The sequence below is a fragment of the Mauremys mutica genome, chromosome 6 (assembly GCF_020497125.1).
Source record: "Mauremys mutica isolate MM-2020 ecotype Southern chromosome 6, ASM2049712v1, whole genome shotgun sequence".
In the NCBI taxonomy this organism is placed as follows: Eukaryota; Metazoa; Chordata; order Testudines; family Geoemydidae; genus Mauremys; species Mauremys mutica.
Window position 1 is genome coordinate 39,066,296 of NC_059077.1, and position 16,876 is coordinate 39,083,171.

Consider the following 16,876-nt stretch of genomic DNA (forward strand, 5'->3'; position numbering starts at 1 on the left):
GCGGCACATGCCGATCGGTGACCCTCACGACTCCTGCCTGCGCTGCCTTGGAGAGTCCCATCGAGCAGATAAGTGCCCGATTTGCAAGTCATTTAAGCCGCGGACTAAAAAAGAGAGAGAGAGCAGCTCTTAATGGAATTGGCACTTAGCCCTACGGTGCCGATCCCAGCGGCTCAACAGTCCGCCTCAGTGCGAAGCGCACCTGCGGTCCCAAGCCGGTCCAGTACCGAGACTCTTAAAAAGGTACAGCCGGCTCCGGCGCCCCGGCACCGGTCCCTTTCTCCGGCGAGGAAGCGAAAGACGGCGCAGACGGCCACCAAGCCTCCTGCACCGGGACCGCTCACCCAGCCACCACCGGCACCTCCGGCACCGGCTGTGGTGGTGCACAGACCGTGCACAGTACCGTCGACTCCGGCGCCACAAGAGCCGTCGAGTCCGGTACCGCCCTGCTCCCCGATGCAAACCGTGGTCGAGCTGCCTCTCCCATCGACGCCCGAGACTTTCTTGACGGCGAGAGAGCTCATAGAGCTCACAGAGGCACCGTGCCTCCGGCCCCCGGCACCGCCGGTGCGGGCTGTGCAGTCGGTGGGCAAGCCGGCCATCATGAGGCCACCTTCCCCTGACAGACGGGATAGAAGGCGTTCCAGGTCCCGGTCCCGATCCCAATCACGGAGACGGTCGCCTTCGCGCAGATCCAGGTCCCGGCACCGGTCACGTTCCCGGTACCGTTCTCCATCTCGGCGCCGGTCGCAGTCCCGGTACCGCTCCACATCGCGGTCCCGGTCGCACTCCCGGAGACGATCCCGGTCCCGGTCTCCCGACCGTCGGTACCGAAGAAGGTCCAGATCCCGGTACCACTCCCGGCACCGCTCATCGCGAAGCCGCTTCCGCCGACGTCGGTCGAGATCGCGGTCGACCTCCAGGGACCTGCACGGTCGATGGTCCCGCTCTCGCTCCCGGCACCGATCCCCGGCACCGTCCAGGGACAGACCGACGGCATCGACGGCACAGTCCCTGAGCGCCTCTGCCCCCCCGTGGCCTTCTCGCCAACCTTCGGTCGCCTCTCAAGCGGGCAGCGGTGGTGATCTCCGGGCCGACCCCCAAGGGCAAGACTACGGACCGCAGCAGTGGGGCTTCTGGACCCCCGGGCCTATCACGAGGCTCAAGGGTCCCCTTCCCTCAGGGACCCAGGGCCTCCGACCACAGGGTGCCGGAAGCCACGGTCAACAGGCCTCCTCCATCACCGCCGGTTGAGGCTCCACCGTCTCCTGTAGCGGCAGAGCATCCCGAAGACGCGGAGGCTTCCCACCCCATGGACGAACCACCTCCAGAAGCCATGGGCCAAGGCCTAACCTCATCTTCCTCACCGGATGAGGCGGTGGCGGAGGCATCGACATCAGACCCCCCACCGATTGACCTGCGGGCCCACCAGGACCTGCTTCGACGGGTGGCACACGCCATTACCCTCCCGGTCGAAGAGGTCGCTGAAGACGAGGACCCGGTGACCAGGGTGCTTGGAGCTGAGGCCCCGCTGCGGGTGGCCCTGCCCTTTATCAGGACTATCCAAAAGAATGCCACTACGATCTGGCAGTCGCCGGCGTCCATCCCTCCCACCGCTCGAGGGGTGGAACGGAAATACTCAGTTCCCCCCAGCGGGTACGAGTATCTTTACACGCACCCAACTCCGGACTCCCTCGTAGTACAGTCCGTGAATGACCGGGAGCGACATGGGGAACCCGCTCCGGCGCCAAAATCCAAAGACGCACGGAGAATGGATCTGTTGGGCCGGAAGGTCTATTCGGCCGGTGGCCTCCAGCTACGGATTGCAAATCAGCTGGCTCTCCTTGGTCGCTACACCTATGACACTTTGGTGTCCCTCTCTAAATTTACGGAGCTGATCCCAGCAGCCTCCCGACCGGAATTCTCGGCCCTTCTTGAGGAGGGCAAGAAAGCCTCCCGGTCCTCCCTCCAGGCCTCTCTGGACTCAGCAGACTCAGGAGCCAGAACCCTGGCCTCGGGAGTCACCATGCGGAGAATTTCCTGGCTGCAGGCCTCCACCTTGCCGCCCGAGGTCCAGTATACTCTGCAAGACCTCCCTTTCGACACTAAGGGCCTCTTCTCAGAGAAAACGGACTCGAGGATTCAGACCCTCAAAGATGGTCGAATTGCCATCCGCACCCTGGGTATGCACACACCGGCTACCCAGCGGAGGTCCTTCCGGCAGCAGCCGTACCGGCCATGTAATCAGGGCCTAAGCAGGCGTTTTGATGGGACGCCCGAGGACGGCCCATCAGTCTCTTCACCGGATCCTTCCCCGTTATTTTTCAACCGTCTTTCCCACTTCCTCCCGGCGTGGTCCCAGATAACAACGGACAACTGGGTTCTGCGCACGGTAGAGTCTGGTTACCGCCTTCAATTTGTTTCGCTCCCTCCCTCCCACCCACCCTCCCCGTCCCTCTTCAGGGACCCCTCTCACGAGCAATTCCTCTTGAAAGAGGTCGAGACTCTGCTGAGTTTGGGTGCCATAGAGGAGGTGCCGATCGACATGCAAGGCAGGGGATTTTATTCCCGATATTTCCTAATCCCCAAGGCGAAGGGAGGTCTCCGACCTATACTAGACCTCCGAGAGCTCAACAGATACCTGCTCAAGCTCAAGTTTCGCATGGTAACCCTGGGGACCATCATTCCCTCCCTGGATCCGGGAGACTGGTTTGCCGCCCTCGATATGAAGGACGCGTACTTCCATATCGCGATTTACCCTCCCCATCGACGCTACCTGCGGTTCGTAGTCAACAACGTGCACTACCAGTTTGCGGTGCTGCCCTTCGGCCTTTCCACCGCGCCGAGGGTCTTCACCAAGTGCATGGCAGTGGTTGCCGCAGCCCTCCGCCGTCGTCGCATGCACGTGTACCCGTATCTCGACGACTGGCTGGTCCGCGGGCCATCCCGCCAGCTGGTAGCAAGTCAAATGGCAGAGATCCTAGCCCTGTTTCAGCGCCTAGGCCTTCTGATAAACGCCGAGAAGTCCACTTTAGCTCCATCACAGAGAGTGGAATTTATAGGAGCGGTCCTGGATTCCAATTTAGCCAGGGCCTGCCTCCCTCGACCTCGGCACCAGGCGATGGTCTCCTTCGTCCGGGACCTACAATCCTTTCCCACAACAACGGTGCGATCCTGCCTCTGCCTCCTGGGCCACATGGCGTCGTGCACGTTCGTGACTACGTACGCGAGGCTGCGCCTTCGCCCGTTTCAAACTTGGCTTGCGTCGGTGTACCGGCCACACCGCGACCCCATAGACATGGTAGTCACAGTCACGAAACCGACCCTCACTTCACTCAACTGGTGGCTGGACCCAAAGGTCGTGTGTGCCGGAGTCCCATTCCACCCTCCTCGCCCGTCCGTCACCCTGACCACGGATGCCTCGGAGTTGGGGTGGGGGGCACACCTCGGCGACCTACACACCCAGGGTCTCTGGTCGCCCCGAGAGCTCTCCCTACATATCAATGTCAGGGAGCTGCAGGCGATCCGCCTCGCGTGTCAAACCTTCCACGCCCATCTTCAAGGGCGCTGTGTGGCGGTGTTCACGGACAACACGACGGCGATGTTTTATGTCAACAAGCAGGGCGGGGCCCGCTCCTCCCTGCTTTGCACGGAAGCGATGCTCCTGTGGGACTTCTGCATAACCCACTCGATTCACCTGGTAGCGTCCTTTCTTCCAGGAGTGCAGAACACGCTGGCCGACCGTCTCAGCAGGTCGTTCCTCTCCCACGAGTGGTCCCTTCGTCCAGATGTGGTGCACACAATTTTCCGAAGGTGGGGGTTTCCCCAGATAGACCTGTTTGCCTCCAAAGAGAACAGGAAGTGCCACCAGTTCTGTTCTTACCAGGGTCGCTCCTGAGGCTCCCTGTCGGACGCATTCCTCTGCTCCTGGACAGATCGCCTCCTATATGCCTTCCCTCCGTTCCCACTCGTGCATCGGGTGCTACTCAAGCTTCGGAGGGACAGGGCCCGCCTCATACTCATCGCTCCGGCCTGGCCGAGACAGCACTGGTACACTCTGCTGCTCGAGCTCTCCATACGGGATCCCATTCCCCTACCGTTATGGCCGGACCTGATAACGCAGGACTTTGGCAGGCTCCGCCACCCGGACCTACAGTCCCTCCATCTTACAACTTGGTACCTGCATGGTTGACCCACGCGGAGCGTGACTGTTCGGCAGCGGTGCAGGAAGCCTTCCACTTGCTCAACCTACCTCGCGAAATAGAAGCGTTTCGCACTCTGGTGCGATCAGAGAGGCCTTAATCCGTTCGTTGTCCCTATTCCAATGATCCTGGACTACCTCTGGTCCCTTAAGGTCCTATCCATTCCAGACCCGCCCTCCTTCCCCACTGTCGGAGTAGCCGGCAAGAAGGAACTGAGGAGCAGATGGGCCGGCTGGGGTATATATCTAGCGCTATAGCGGCGCCACTCCAGGGGGCGCCCAGCCGGCCCGCCGGAGTTGCTAGGGTAAAAATCTTCCGAAGAGCCGTGCACGCGCAGCGCGCACACCTAACTGGAATGGATAGGAGCAACACATCTCGAAGAACAACAGTTACAACGGTGAGTAACCATCTTTTATCTTTTTATGATGTGCTAGTAGACAACCTAAATTGCTGGAAAAGAGAAAGAGGTAGTGAAAGGTGTCTGTCTGAGATAGATATGTGATATCACCAGGTGGGTTCCCAGGTGGCTGGTCCAGGACCTCAGTCTTCTCCCTCTGCGTGTGTTGGCTTTCGGGAAGTGATGTGCTGGAGGAGACAGGCTTTTTTATCCCATTTCTTACTTCTGGGAGAATTCTGCACCAAACAAATTCTACGCACAAAATTTTAAAATTCTGCATATTTTATTTGTCAAAATAACACATAATCATACCAGTTTCAATTATTTTGGTAATTTATTTCAAAATACCTGTCAGCAAGTATGTAACAATACAGACAACAAAAAAGATTCAGGAAATATTTTTTGACAAATAGATTCCTTGCGAGGCATATTAATACAGAACTCTGAGTAACTGATTTAGACTATAATAGAGAAACATATTTCCCGCACTGCTCAGAAGCAGTGCAAAGGTTTGGGGGAGTCAGGGGTAACAGAGGAGCTGAGAGAGAGGGGTAAGTAATTTCTGTGAAGGTGCCTGGGTGTGAATTTGGAGGGTTGTTGGGTGTGGGTGAGAAAAATATGGAATAGGGTTTTTTTGGGGGGGAGGCAGGAAGAGATTGTTAGGGAGCCTTCACCACTGCACCTAGCTGACCTCTATCCCCATGCCTGCACCCCTACTCAGCCAACCCTCTTCCCTATCCCCATGTGTCCCTGCACCCCCACTCCCATTCAGCCCCTGCTCGTCTGTCCCCCACACTAGCCCTTCCAAACCCCAGTCTGTGACACCCCCCCCCGCAGTCCCATGTGCCCCACGCTGCCTGTCCCTCCATATCCCATGCCTCCTGACCTGCCTCTTCTCTTCCCTCTCCGCAGCTGGGACTAGCCCAGAAGCAGCTGCTCTCTGTTCCCACACCACAGCAGCCCCTGGTGGGAAAAAGATATATTTGCAGCACCTTTCCGGCAGAACGTATTTTCTGCGGAGAAAAAAAATTATGCATAGCACATGAATTCTGCATATATGTGGTGGCACAGAATTCCCCGACCAGTAATTTCTGGTTCCTCTTCTTCGAAATGCTGGTGTGGACTGTCAGAAATATGAATCCCCAGCTGATTACAGATTTGAAATGTCCAACCAAATTGAGAGCTGTCCCCTCTCACCATCCAATCAGAGAACATGCCATCACCTCTGAGTTCAAATATTCCAGTCTCCTTGTGCAACATATCTTGTCAGATCATTTTGTGTAAGATAACTTGTGTCATAGCTGTTGGTACTACCATGTCGGGACATAGACTAAGCTCAAGCTTCTTGACTCTGGTCAGCAACTTACTTCCACAAGTCACTTTCCCTGGGGACTCCTTGCAGTGCATCCCGTTGCCAGCTTTGAAACTTCAGCAAGCATATTGTGCAATTTCTACATCAACACTTAGCTAGCTGCTGAGATGTCCAGTTTAAAGTTCACATAGTTTACACAAAGTTCCTCCATATTCTGTTATGATCTTTGAACTCGTTTTAACAGTCCATTAAACAACACAAAGTCACTTCAAGAATGGTTGTTCTCCAGCAGGTCAGAACAGCTGTATAAATGTTTCATTCTGTTCTTATTTTAATAACAATGGTGGGACCTTAGTTACACATGGCTGAGCTGTGTCTGTGCATTATTGCACATTATTATTCAACTCTGCTGTTAAATGTCCTTATAACACACCATTGGTTTCAGTCCCTTTTATTTATTGCTTCTTTCAGCACAGGTGTATTTCTCTAACTTAACTTGCAAATATTAGCCTTCTTTTTTCATTTTGTTGCTAAACTAAAATAAATCAATAGGAATGCAACCCTGTTTTTTCCCCAACAGGATTGTCCATGAGGTAAACTTTGTCATTAAAGTTAACAATATTTTGCACAAAATTATATCACTTACAGTTGACTTCTTCCCTTTCTCACACAATAATTTAATCACAATAATTTATTCAGTCTGGTTCCCTATTTTTTTCTTACTACTGTATCTGGAAACATAGTATCTTAATATTTGATATCTATATTTCATTCATTCATTCACAGATGGGAAAGGGGGAAGTGTCTCTTCAGCTGCACCAATGGTAGACTCTTCTGAAAGGCTGCAGTAAAAATCGGTTACCTACCTTTTCGTAACTGTTGTTCTTTGAGATGTGTTGCTCATGTCTATTCCATTCTAGGCATGTGTGAGCCCACATGCAGAGTCAGAGATTTTTGCCTTAGCGGTATCCGTAGGGTCAGTTGTGGTGCCCCCCTTGAAGGCCAAGCTCATGCGCTGGCATATCAGGCGCTGCTGACCCTACGCCCTCTCAGTTCCTTCTTCCTGGCAACTCCAACATAGGAGTAGGAGGGCAGGTAATGGAATGGACAAGAGAAACACATCTAGAAGAACAAGAGTTATGAGAAGGTAAGTAACCATTTTTTCTTTGAGTGCTTGCTCGTCGATTCCATTCTCGGTGACTCACAAACAATCAGAGTTTGTGGGCTCAGAGTTCACAGTCTTGCGGCTTGCAGCACTGCTTTACTGAAGCCAGCATCATCCCGGGCCTGCTGGGTGTGTAATGAGATGTGAACATGTGGACGGACGACCAGGTGGTTGCTCTACAGATGTCCTGGATAGGCACTTGCGCTAGGAAAACTGCCAAAGAGGCTTGTGCCATGGTTGAGTGGGTGGTTACGATCGCCAGAGGGGGCACCGTTGCCTGATCGTAACAGCAGCAAATTCAGGCAGTGATCCAAGAAGAAATTCTTTGAGCAGACACTGGACAACCTTTCATCCTGTGGCCACCACGACGAACAATTGTGTCGACTTGTGGAATGGTTTGGTCCTTTCAATGTAGAAAGCTAGCGCCTTCCTGATGTCTAGGGAATCTAACCTACATTCATCCTCTGACTTATGCAGCTTTGGAAAAAAAGACAGGTAAGTAAATATCCTGCCTGTATGAAATTGAGAGACCACCATGGGCAGGAAAGCCAGGTGTGGCCACAGCTGGACCTTGTCTTTGTAAAAGACCATATAGGGCAGTTCAGAGGTAGCACCCTAATCTCAGAGACCCAGCAGGAAGATGTTATTGCAACCAAGAACGCGACCTTCCAGGAAAGGAGGAGAGAGCAGGAAGCCAGAGGCTCGAAGGGGGGTCCCGTGAGCCGTGACAGCATAAGATTCAGGTCTCACGGAGGGACAGGGTCCCTGATATGCGGGTAGAGGTGCTCGAGGCCCTTGAGGAACCTGGCAGTCATGTCCTGGGAAAAAAACGACCTACCCTCAGCAGTGGATGGAAGGCCAAAATAGCAGCCAAGTGGACCATGATAGATGAAAGAGACAGACCTTGGAGCTTGAGATGCAGAAGGTAGTCCAAGATTAACTCTTTCGGGATAGCTCAGTGGTTTGAGCATTGGCTTGCTAAACCCAGGGTTGTGAGTTCAATCCTTGAGGGGGCCACATAGGGATCTGGGGCAAAATTAGTACTTGGTCCTGCTAGTGAAGGCACGGGGCTGGACTCGATGACCTTTCAGGGTCCCTTCCAGTTCTATGAGATAGGTATATCTCCATAACTGCAGCGAGGTGCACTCAGGCTGAATGCCTTTATCCAAGGTCCAACAAGTGAACCACTTTCATTTGGCCAGGTAGGTCACTCTGGTGGAGGGTCCTCTGCTGCCCAACAGGACCAGTTGGACACCGGACAAGCACTCCTGCTTCTCCGCATTTAACTATGCAGCAGCCAAACTGTCAGATGCAGTACCACCAGGTTCAGATGCAGAAGACTGCTGTGGTTTTGGGACAGCAGGTCTGGCCTGAACAGTAGCTGTAACGGAGCAGCCAACGAGAGGTCCAGCAGCATGCTGTACCAGTGCTGGTGCAGCCAAACCGGTACTATGAGGATCACCTTCACCCTGTCCAGCTTGATCTTCATGAGGACTCTGTGAATTAACAGCACTAGGGGGAAGGCATACAACAGAACCCCCAACCCTGGGAGCAGAAAAGCATCCAACAGGGAGTCTCTGTTGATCCCCGAAATCGAGCAGAAAAAGTGGCATTTCCTGTTCTGCCTGGATGCGAACAGGTCCACTGGGGGAGTCCCCCACCTCCTCCTGAAGATGATACTGGCCACTTTCGGATGGAGGGAACACTCGTGGCGAGATGAGAAGGTCCCGCTGAGGAGATCTGCCAAAGCATTCCTGACCCCACGGAGGTGTATGGCTATGAGATGGATGTCATAGAATCATAGACTTTAGGGTGTTGTTCACAGAAGTCCCAGAGCCTGAGGGCTTCTTGGCAAAGGACAGACAATCTGACTCTACCTTGCTTGTTGATATAGAACATAGCTGCTGTATTGTCCGTCCAGTACCTGGACCACCCTGCTTTTTATGGGAGGTAGAAAGGCTTGGCAGGCCAGGCAAACCGCTCTGAGCTCCCTGACACTGATGTGTAGGAAGCGATCGTGACTCAACTAACGACCTTGCATGCTGAGATCGCCCAGGTGGGTTCCCCAACCCAGGTACAAGACATTGGAAACTAAGGGAACTCCCTCCAACACCGATGCAGGATTCTACCACGTGAGTGACGACAGTAAATAGTTCAGTATCTGTTGGGAATGTAGACCGATACCAGCCATGCCTGCAGGGGCCTGAGGTAGAGCTGCGCATGCCAGACCATGCAAGTCCAGGCTGCCATGTGGCCCAACAATCGCAGGCACATGTGAGCGGTGGTGAGAGGGTGGAATACAACTAAGGACCATACATCTCAAAGAACCTCCCGTTACAGGTAAGTAACCTCCTCTTATTACTATTTAAGAATTGCCCAGGCATCAAGGCCTTTTAGAAAAGATACGACAGAGAGATTTGGCCCCATTGCAAAAAAAAAAATCAACACCCGAAATTGCAGTCTGGCCGTTGAATAAAATTTTCTGCCAAACAAGTCCAGTCTCTTGGCATCTTTATTTTTCAGCATGCCACTGAGTTGGCCCTGCCTGTCCCTTTCATTAACAGCTGATACGACCAGTGACACCACCAGAGGGTATGTGTACAAATATTCAAACCCTTTTGCAGGTATGTAGTACTTCTTTTCCGGGTCTACCACAGTGATTTTGCAATCTGAAGGACCCCTGGGTGGAGGGGCAGCGTACAGGGTATGGAGCCATCCCTGTAAATGACTGAGAGATGCTCCAAGCACCAGCTTGCCCCCATTCTGCCCAAGCAGCCGAGGTGGAGGCAGTTAAAGCTGTCCTAGCTTATGAATCTTGGGACACTTCTTTTACTATTTATACTGACTCTGACTGGACAGCCAGAGCAATCACTGTGTGGCTCCCCCTTTGGCTGAATAGAGAAATGGTAACCGCAGATGGACGCTCCATTTCTCATTCAGACAAATGGAGACAAATTGCAAATCTGGACAAGGAATGAACTGGAGACAGCTGGGTGACACACAAAGGGGCATCAGAAAAATCACTCAGAAAAAGCACACTGGAACAATAAAGCTGATGTCTTAGCCAAAGCTGCTGCTGCTACTAGTAACCACACTAGAGAGACAGACCAATTAGAACAAATAGAGGCAGTAACTACCCAGGGAAAAGCTTTAGGCAAAGGAATAGATACCTTGGACTTAAGTACCCTTCAAGATGGGGATACAAAATAACAGTCCTTAGCCAAGACAGGGAAAGATCCCACAGGAAAATACAGGATTGAGCAGGTTGGAGATGTCTGGTGGGCTGTGGATGCATATGATCAAAGGCACTGGATAGTCCCCAGCCAGGTATGGGGGGACCTGATTCAGTATGTGCATGAGCAAGGGCATAGAGGAAAACAGGATACTTTAAATAGGGTTAAAGATACAGGGTGGTGGCCAGGCATGAAAGTGGATATAGATCAGTGGTGTGATAATTCTCTGCAGTGTGCCATGGTTAATGCTGATCACTAGGTTCAAAAAAAATGCATTGGGGCACCAAAGAATAGAGGATTCAGATAGATTTCATAGGCCCTTTAGCCACCAGCAGTAGAGGATGGATCTAGACTGTTCTCAGTGGTAGAAGATGACAGAACAAGGAGTAATGGTCTCAAGTTGCAGAGGGGGAGGTTTAGGTTGGATATTAGGAAAAACTTTTTCACTAGTAGGGTGGTGAAGAACTGGAATGGGTTACCTAGGGAGGTAGTGGAATCTCCTTCCTTAGAGGCTTTTAAGGTCAGGCTTGACAAAGCCCTGGCTGGGATGATTTAGTTGGGTTTGGTCCTGCTTTGAGCAGGGGGTTGGACTAGATGACCTCCTGAGGTCCCTTCCAACCCTGAGATTCTATGATTCTAGAGGGAATAAATACTGCCTGGTAATAGTAGATTCTTTCTCCAAATGGGTCGAAGCCATCCCTACTACAACCAACACTGCCTCTTTAACATGGTTTTCTCAAGAATGGGAATTCCCAGAGTAATTGATTCAGATTTGGGATTCCATTTTGTGGGAGATGTTATGCAAGATCTATGTAAGGCTTTAGGCATTAAGCAACATTTCCACATAGCTGGACACCCTGAGTCCTCTGGACAAGTTGAATGAAGCAATCACATACTAAAGGAAGCTCTGAGAAAACAAGTTCAGGGAGGGATTGGGATGAAAAGCTACCAACTGTTTTAATGGCTCTGAGAGGCTCTGAGGTGATACATGGGTACACTCCCTTTGAAGTTATGACTGGAAGACACATGCACATGCCTGAAAGTTGGTGGTTGGGAGTGGAACTGCGTAGTGCCTGGGAAGGAAAGATGGTAACCGATGAATGGGTACAAACCTTAGGAGAGGCGATAGCTGCTTTACACAAGTGAGTGGCAGCACAGCTAGGCATAGTACAGCAAACCACGGGCAAAAAACTAGGCTGGGGGAAACCTCCTTTGATATGGGAATTAGGCCAACCAGTAACGTACAGAAGGTTTTCAGTGAAGGAGCACTCTTTGACACATACCTGGGATGGGCCCTGCTTTATTGTGAATTGGGACATCCCCAGTGTTTATCAGGTAGAAATCCTGAATGGAAAAAATGGGAAACCGTGGCGGAAATGGTTTCATTCCTCACAGCTCAAAGAGTGGAAGGGTAAACCACGGGACCCTCAAGGAATATTATAGCTGGCTTCTTCATTCTGCCAGCCACCCTTCTTAGCTAGCAAGAAGGAACGGTTTGGGGCCATTGGAAAATACCTGTCAAGTGGGCTTGTCAGTGCCTACCCTGATGTTGAGGTAGGAGAAGGCCAGAGAAGTCCTTGACTTATTATGGCCACCCTCACATAGGTCACTGCTTCATGTTCACCCTGCAATATTGGTCTCAGATTCTCCCATTAGGACCAGAAAAGCAGGGAAGCACTGCATGATGGGGGATCTCTGCTCCAGATGTTAATGAACCCACATCTGCACGCACCCAGCTCAGTAGTTATCAGACCAATTCTAGTAATAAATCCTTTACTGGGACCCAAAATACTGAAGCTGCCTAATTGCATTGTGAGCTCCCTCTAAGGAACACCACCCATAGCCAGGAATGATCAGCTCCTATTGTCTACCCTGAACAAAACAACTTTGGTATACTCCCTTGAGCCATCACTTTACCCATAAACAAATCTAGTGTTCTCCCTTGAACCACTGTTCTTTCCCTACAAAAAAACCCCTACCCCCCCGCTCAAGTAAGTGTTTTGATGACTGAATCCAGAATCTGCATCAGTTCCATTGGGACATCATCTTCTCCTGACTGATAGTGCTGGGGGCTCAGCCTCTCTCAAGCACTCCGGACCCTCAGCTACCACCTCCACCTGGGAACACGGACCACTTTAAGCGTCACGGAGTGGAGAAAACCCAACTCTCGCTCTCTTTTTTTTTTTTCCTACTCTGGTAATAGCTTTCTAACCCTGACTTGTGTGCAGGGCCATCCCTAGCTATTCTGGGGCGCTATGCAGCCTCCCTGTGGGAGGAGTGTGGGGGGCTGGCTTGGAGGGCAGGGGGAACCACCACCCCCAGCACTCAATGGCGGCGTGGCTGGGGCCGGGTCCCTGCACTTCCCGCCGCCGGTGAGTGCAGGCCCAGCCCTGCTGCAGTCCTCAGGGGTGGGAAGGGACGGGGATGGGGTGGAGCAGGGGTGGGAAGGGGTGGAGCAGGGGTGGGGAGCCTGGGGAAGAGGTGGGGCAGGGGCTGAAGCAGTACACAGCTGTGCAGGGCACCTGGAAATTTGGTGCCCCAAGTTTCCTGGTGCCCTACGTAGCTGCGTACTTTGCGTATGGATAAGGACGGCCCGGCTTGTGTGATCAGGTATAGTTTTCTAAACCTGACTTTTGTAATCAAATTTAAGTTAGATTTAATATTGTAACTGTTTTGTTTCCTTAGCTCTCCTTGTATGGTTATTACCTGGCAATAAATAACTTTTATAGTTAAGCTGGTTGCTTCTCCCCCCCCCCCCCTTGTGTTTTTGGCTTCCCCATTTGCTCTGCAGCAACGCTCCTCTTACCTAAGCTAAAGATACCAAAAATCCTGTGGGGTTTGCTCATCAAGTGGGTTACTACCAGAAGAATTGTAACATGAAAGTGGAGAGAGGGACATGCTGAACCTGTGGCATAGGAGCGTGGCAGCTTGGAAGTGCTGCTGACCCAGTCTGCTGAGTCCAGCGACATATAAGGGGTCAGCTTGGGAGTGCTGATTGAACCGGTCCACTCAGATGCGAGAGAGAGAGAGCTTCTGGGGCAGGAGGAAGCCAGCCCTAGGGAACCTAGGTCCTGCAGAATAGCTCCATTGGGAGAGGACTCGCAGAAGGGAGAAGTAGAGCACCATATGAAAATACAAGTGACACAAGCAGTACTTTGATAGAATTACAGAAACACCCCCCTCCCCCGCCAAAGAGTAGCCCTAATAAATGAGCATACCCCAAAGTAACGGGAAAATCTGGTAACAAGAGAGATAGGGAAAGAAAGAATCCTTGGGATATTTTTGCCCTTCACTTTTATAGTCCAGTCAGCCTTTGATATGCATTTTCCTGAGGGATACCCCTAGATAAAGTTCCTTCCCACTCTGTGGATGGAGACATTAAGTCTTGTAGTGAAAGAGGTTCCATGTTTTTGTTAAACTGCAGAGTGATCTGTTCCTGCCTTGATCCACTTGCCGCCCAGAGGATTCAAGGGGCCTGGGGTCTTCGGCAGCGGGTGGGCCCAGCTGCCGAATTGCCACCGAAAACCTGGCACTTCAGCAGCGGGTCCCGGGGTGGAAGGACCCCCCCCGCCACGGATCTTCGGGGCACTTTGGCAACGGGTCCCAGGGCGGAAGGACCCCCCCGCCACGGATCTTTGGGGCACTTCGGCAGTGGGTCCCGGGGCAGAAGGACCCCCCTGCTGCGGATCTTCGGGGCACTTCGGCGGCGGGTCCCGAAGTGGTAGGACCCCCTGCCGCCGAAGACCTGAAGCGAAAGAAGCTCTGGGGGCCCGGGCCCGCAAGAGTTTTCCAGGGGCCCCAGAGCGAGTGAAGGACCCCGCTCCAGGGGCTCCGAAAAACTCTCCTGGGGGCCCCTGCAGGGCCAAGGGCAAATTGCCCCACTTGCCCCCCACTTGCCCCCCCCTCTCCGCCCTTGGCAGCCCTGTCCACTTGACTAGTGATTGCCAATCAACTTTGATGATACCTGGCTAGAGGCATCAGCTTGTCTTTTGTCTTGGGAAACAGTTTTACCCTCTTCCCAGACTTGTCTGGTAAACACATTTCATTCATAATTTCAGTTTATATTAATAACTTTACATATAATGTTGCTCCATGTACTTTACCATGATTTTATTAACCAGTGAGTTATTTGTTTTCAAATGATACCTCACAAGGCACATTTTATACCAAGATTATTACAATAGCTGTAGGGTGTGTATACCGGCTGCATTTGGTCACAAAGAGGAACTATATTCCTCCACATAATTGCTGACTTGCTCCTCCTCATTGGCACCAAGCAGTGATCCCTCTCCTTAACCCTAAAGAGTGTAAAGGGGGGAGGGTTCTCTTTCAGAGCCCCACCCCAGATGGAGTGGGAGTGGCACTGGGCTGGTCAACCTCAACTAGGCTAGTACCCATTTGGCACGCCACTCTGGACATATTGGCCTTATTGGAGACTTTCATGTCACATATCCAGGAGTAGATCACCATGTTGTGCTATCAGGAAGAGAAGAGCTCATTCCCCAGTGGCCTTGTTAGCCAGGCTTCCCACACTGGAACTGGATGTGGGTCCCCAGGATGTGGGTCCCCAGGAGCAAGAAATTTTGGAAGAGATACAACTACTCCACATCACCAGACAAGGCAGTGACACCAGCCCCAACACAAGCAACTGACTACTTCAAAGCTTTCCAACACCTTCTGTCTGTATCACAAAGACCCTGGACATTCAGACTACACTTGTAAAAGTTAAGTCTCTCAAACTTTTCAATATTTTAGCACCATGACACCAACAAGAATAGCCCTCGTGATTAATTAAGAGCTCCTAAAACTGGCTAAATTGCTATGACAAAACCTGGACACACTTCCTCCCACAGAAAAATTGAAGTCCAATAAAGGCACTCCTAAGGACAAAGATCCTAAGAAGCAAGGTTGATAGCCATGACTATCAGAAGGAGCTTCAAACATGAGATATACCATGTGAAGGACAAGATACAATGGAGGACTTGCACTTTGAGGGAATGGAGCTCTTCAGCCAGAGACCAAAGTGCTCCATTTCCTCAAGGATTTAAGGTCTCTGGGGATCTATACACCTGCTCCCAATAGTGAGTCACACAAGTACTAGACCCAAAAAATGCAAAGGAGCTCATCCAATGCCTGGGACTGATAGCTAGATTACCAGCAAATAAAGAAGCATATGTACTCTAGGGGGATGCCAGTTCTTCTTGGCCAACCTAACACCATCTCACAGGCAGCAGATTTGACAGAAGCATTGAGAATAATTCTGGAGCCAATCCAGAGCTTTGCCCTCACCTTCAGGAACTACCTTGCCCCATTCCACCGGACCTGGGTGATTATCACAGCTGACAAATAGACATTTAAACATCATTGCCCAAGGCTACCCTAGGCATTGCCACACCACTCACCCCTCTTCCTTGTCTCTCTTCAGGAATTCTTCCTGTGAGAGACTGTTACAAACAGAAGCAGCCTCATTGTTTTGTCTAGGAGCCATAGAAGAGGTACCACAGGAGGATGGGGGAAGAAACTTCTATTCCTGATATTTCCTTATCCTGAAGAAGAAGAAGAAAAGGAGTCTTTTCCCCTACCCTAGCTCTGAGGAAATGGAACAAATACATTTTGCTGCCTCAGATTCAGATTGGTAACATTTACCTCTATCGTTCCATCACTTCAGGCTAAAGACTGGTTTGTGGCTTTTGACTTGGCTATATAGATGTATGCATCCTGCAGGATGGCTAGCCCCTGATCTGGAGATCCCAGGGCTAAGCCACCCTGATACAAGATTTTGAGGCAAAGCCACCCTGACTACAAGGGATTCCAATATAAAAGGCAGCAGGAAACTGCCGGGAAGGGGATATGGTTGAGTGAAATAGCTAGGAGACTCCACAGAGCTGAAACTGATGAAAGAATTTGTGTTTGTTTTGGAACTTTTTTAGTTCTGTTTCTGACAAGCTCTGTTGCCAGGCTGATAAAGAATGAATTACAGGAGTTTTGACTGAGAAGGTGACTGTAAATTTTATGAGGGGCCCCGATGAAGGGGAAATAGAGGGTGGCAGCCGCGGTACTACACAATCCAGCCAGCGCGCAGGAAGTATATACGATTCAGTGTGGCTCAATCATTACCAGTACAAGGTGCTTCGGACTTTCTATGGCTTAGGAGAGCCCATTGGACTCTCCATAGCATAGAGAGTATAGTGACTAAGGCTCCACAGTTCTGAGTTCCTCATTTGAGTGATGGTCCCTATTATATTCCAGTCAGGGTTTATGCATGCATACCATGCACCCGGAGCTGGAGAATTTGAAAGTAGTGTCTGTTGATCTGCGCATGTGCCCTGACACACCTGATGGTTTTATCCGAGGTGACAAAGGGTGGGATGGATCAACCGCATCTCTAGTTCCTTCTCACTGCCACATGATCCAGGTCAGAACTTTCAGGATCTTGTCTCTGACACACCTTTAAAAATGTTGATTTTTTTTAGAATTTTAGAGTTTTATAGAACTTTCTAGCTGTTTTATCGTAGTTGTCATAATTTTACTGATTAGGATAGATAGATCGGGGGTTTGTTTCTCTAC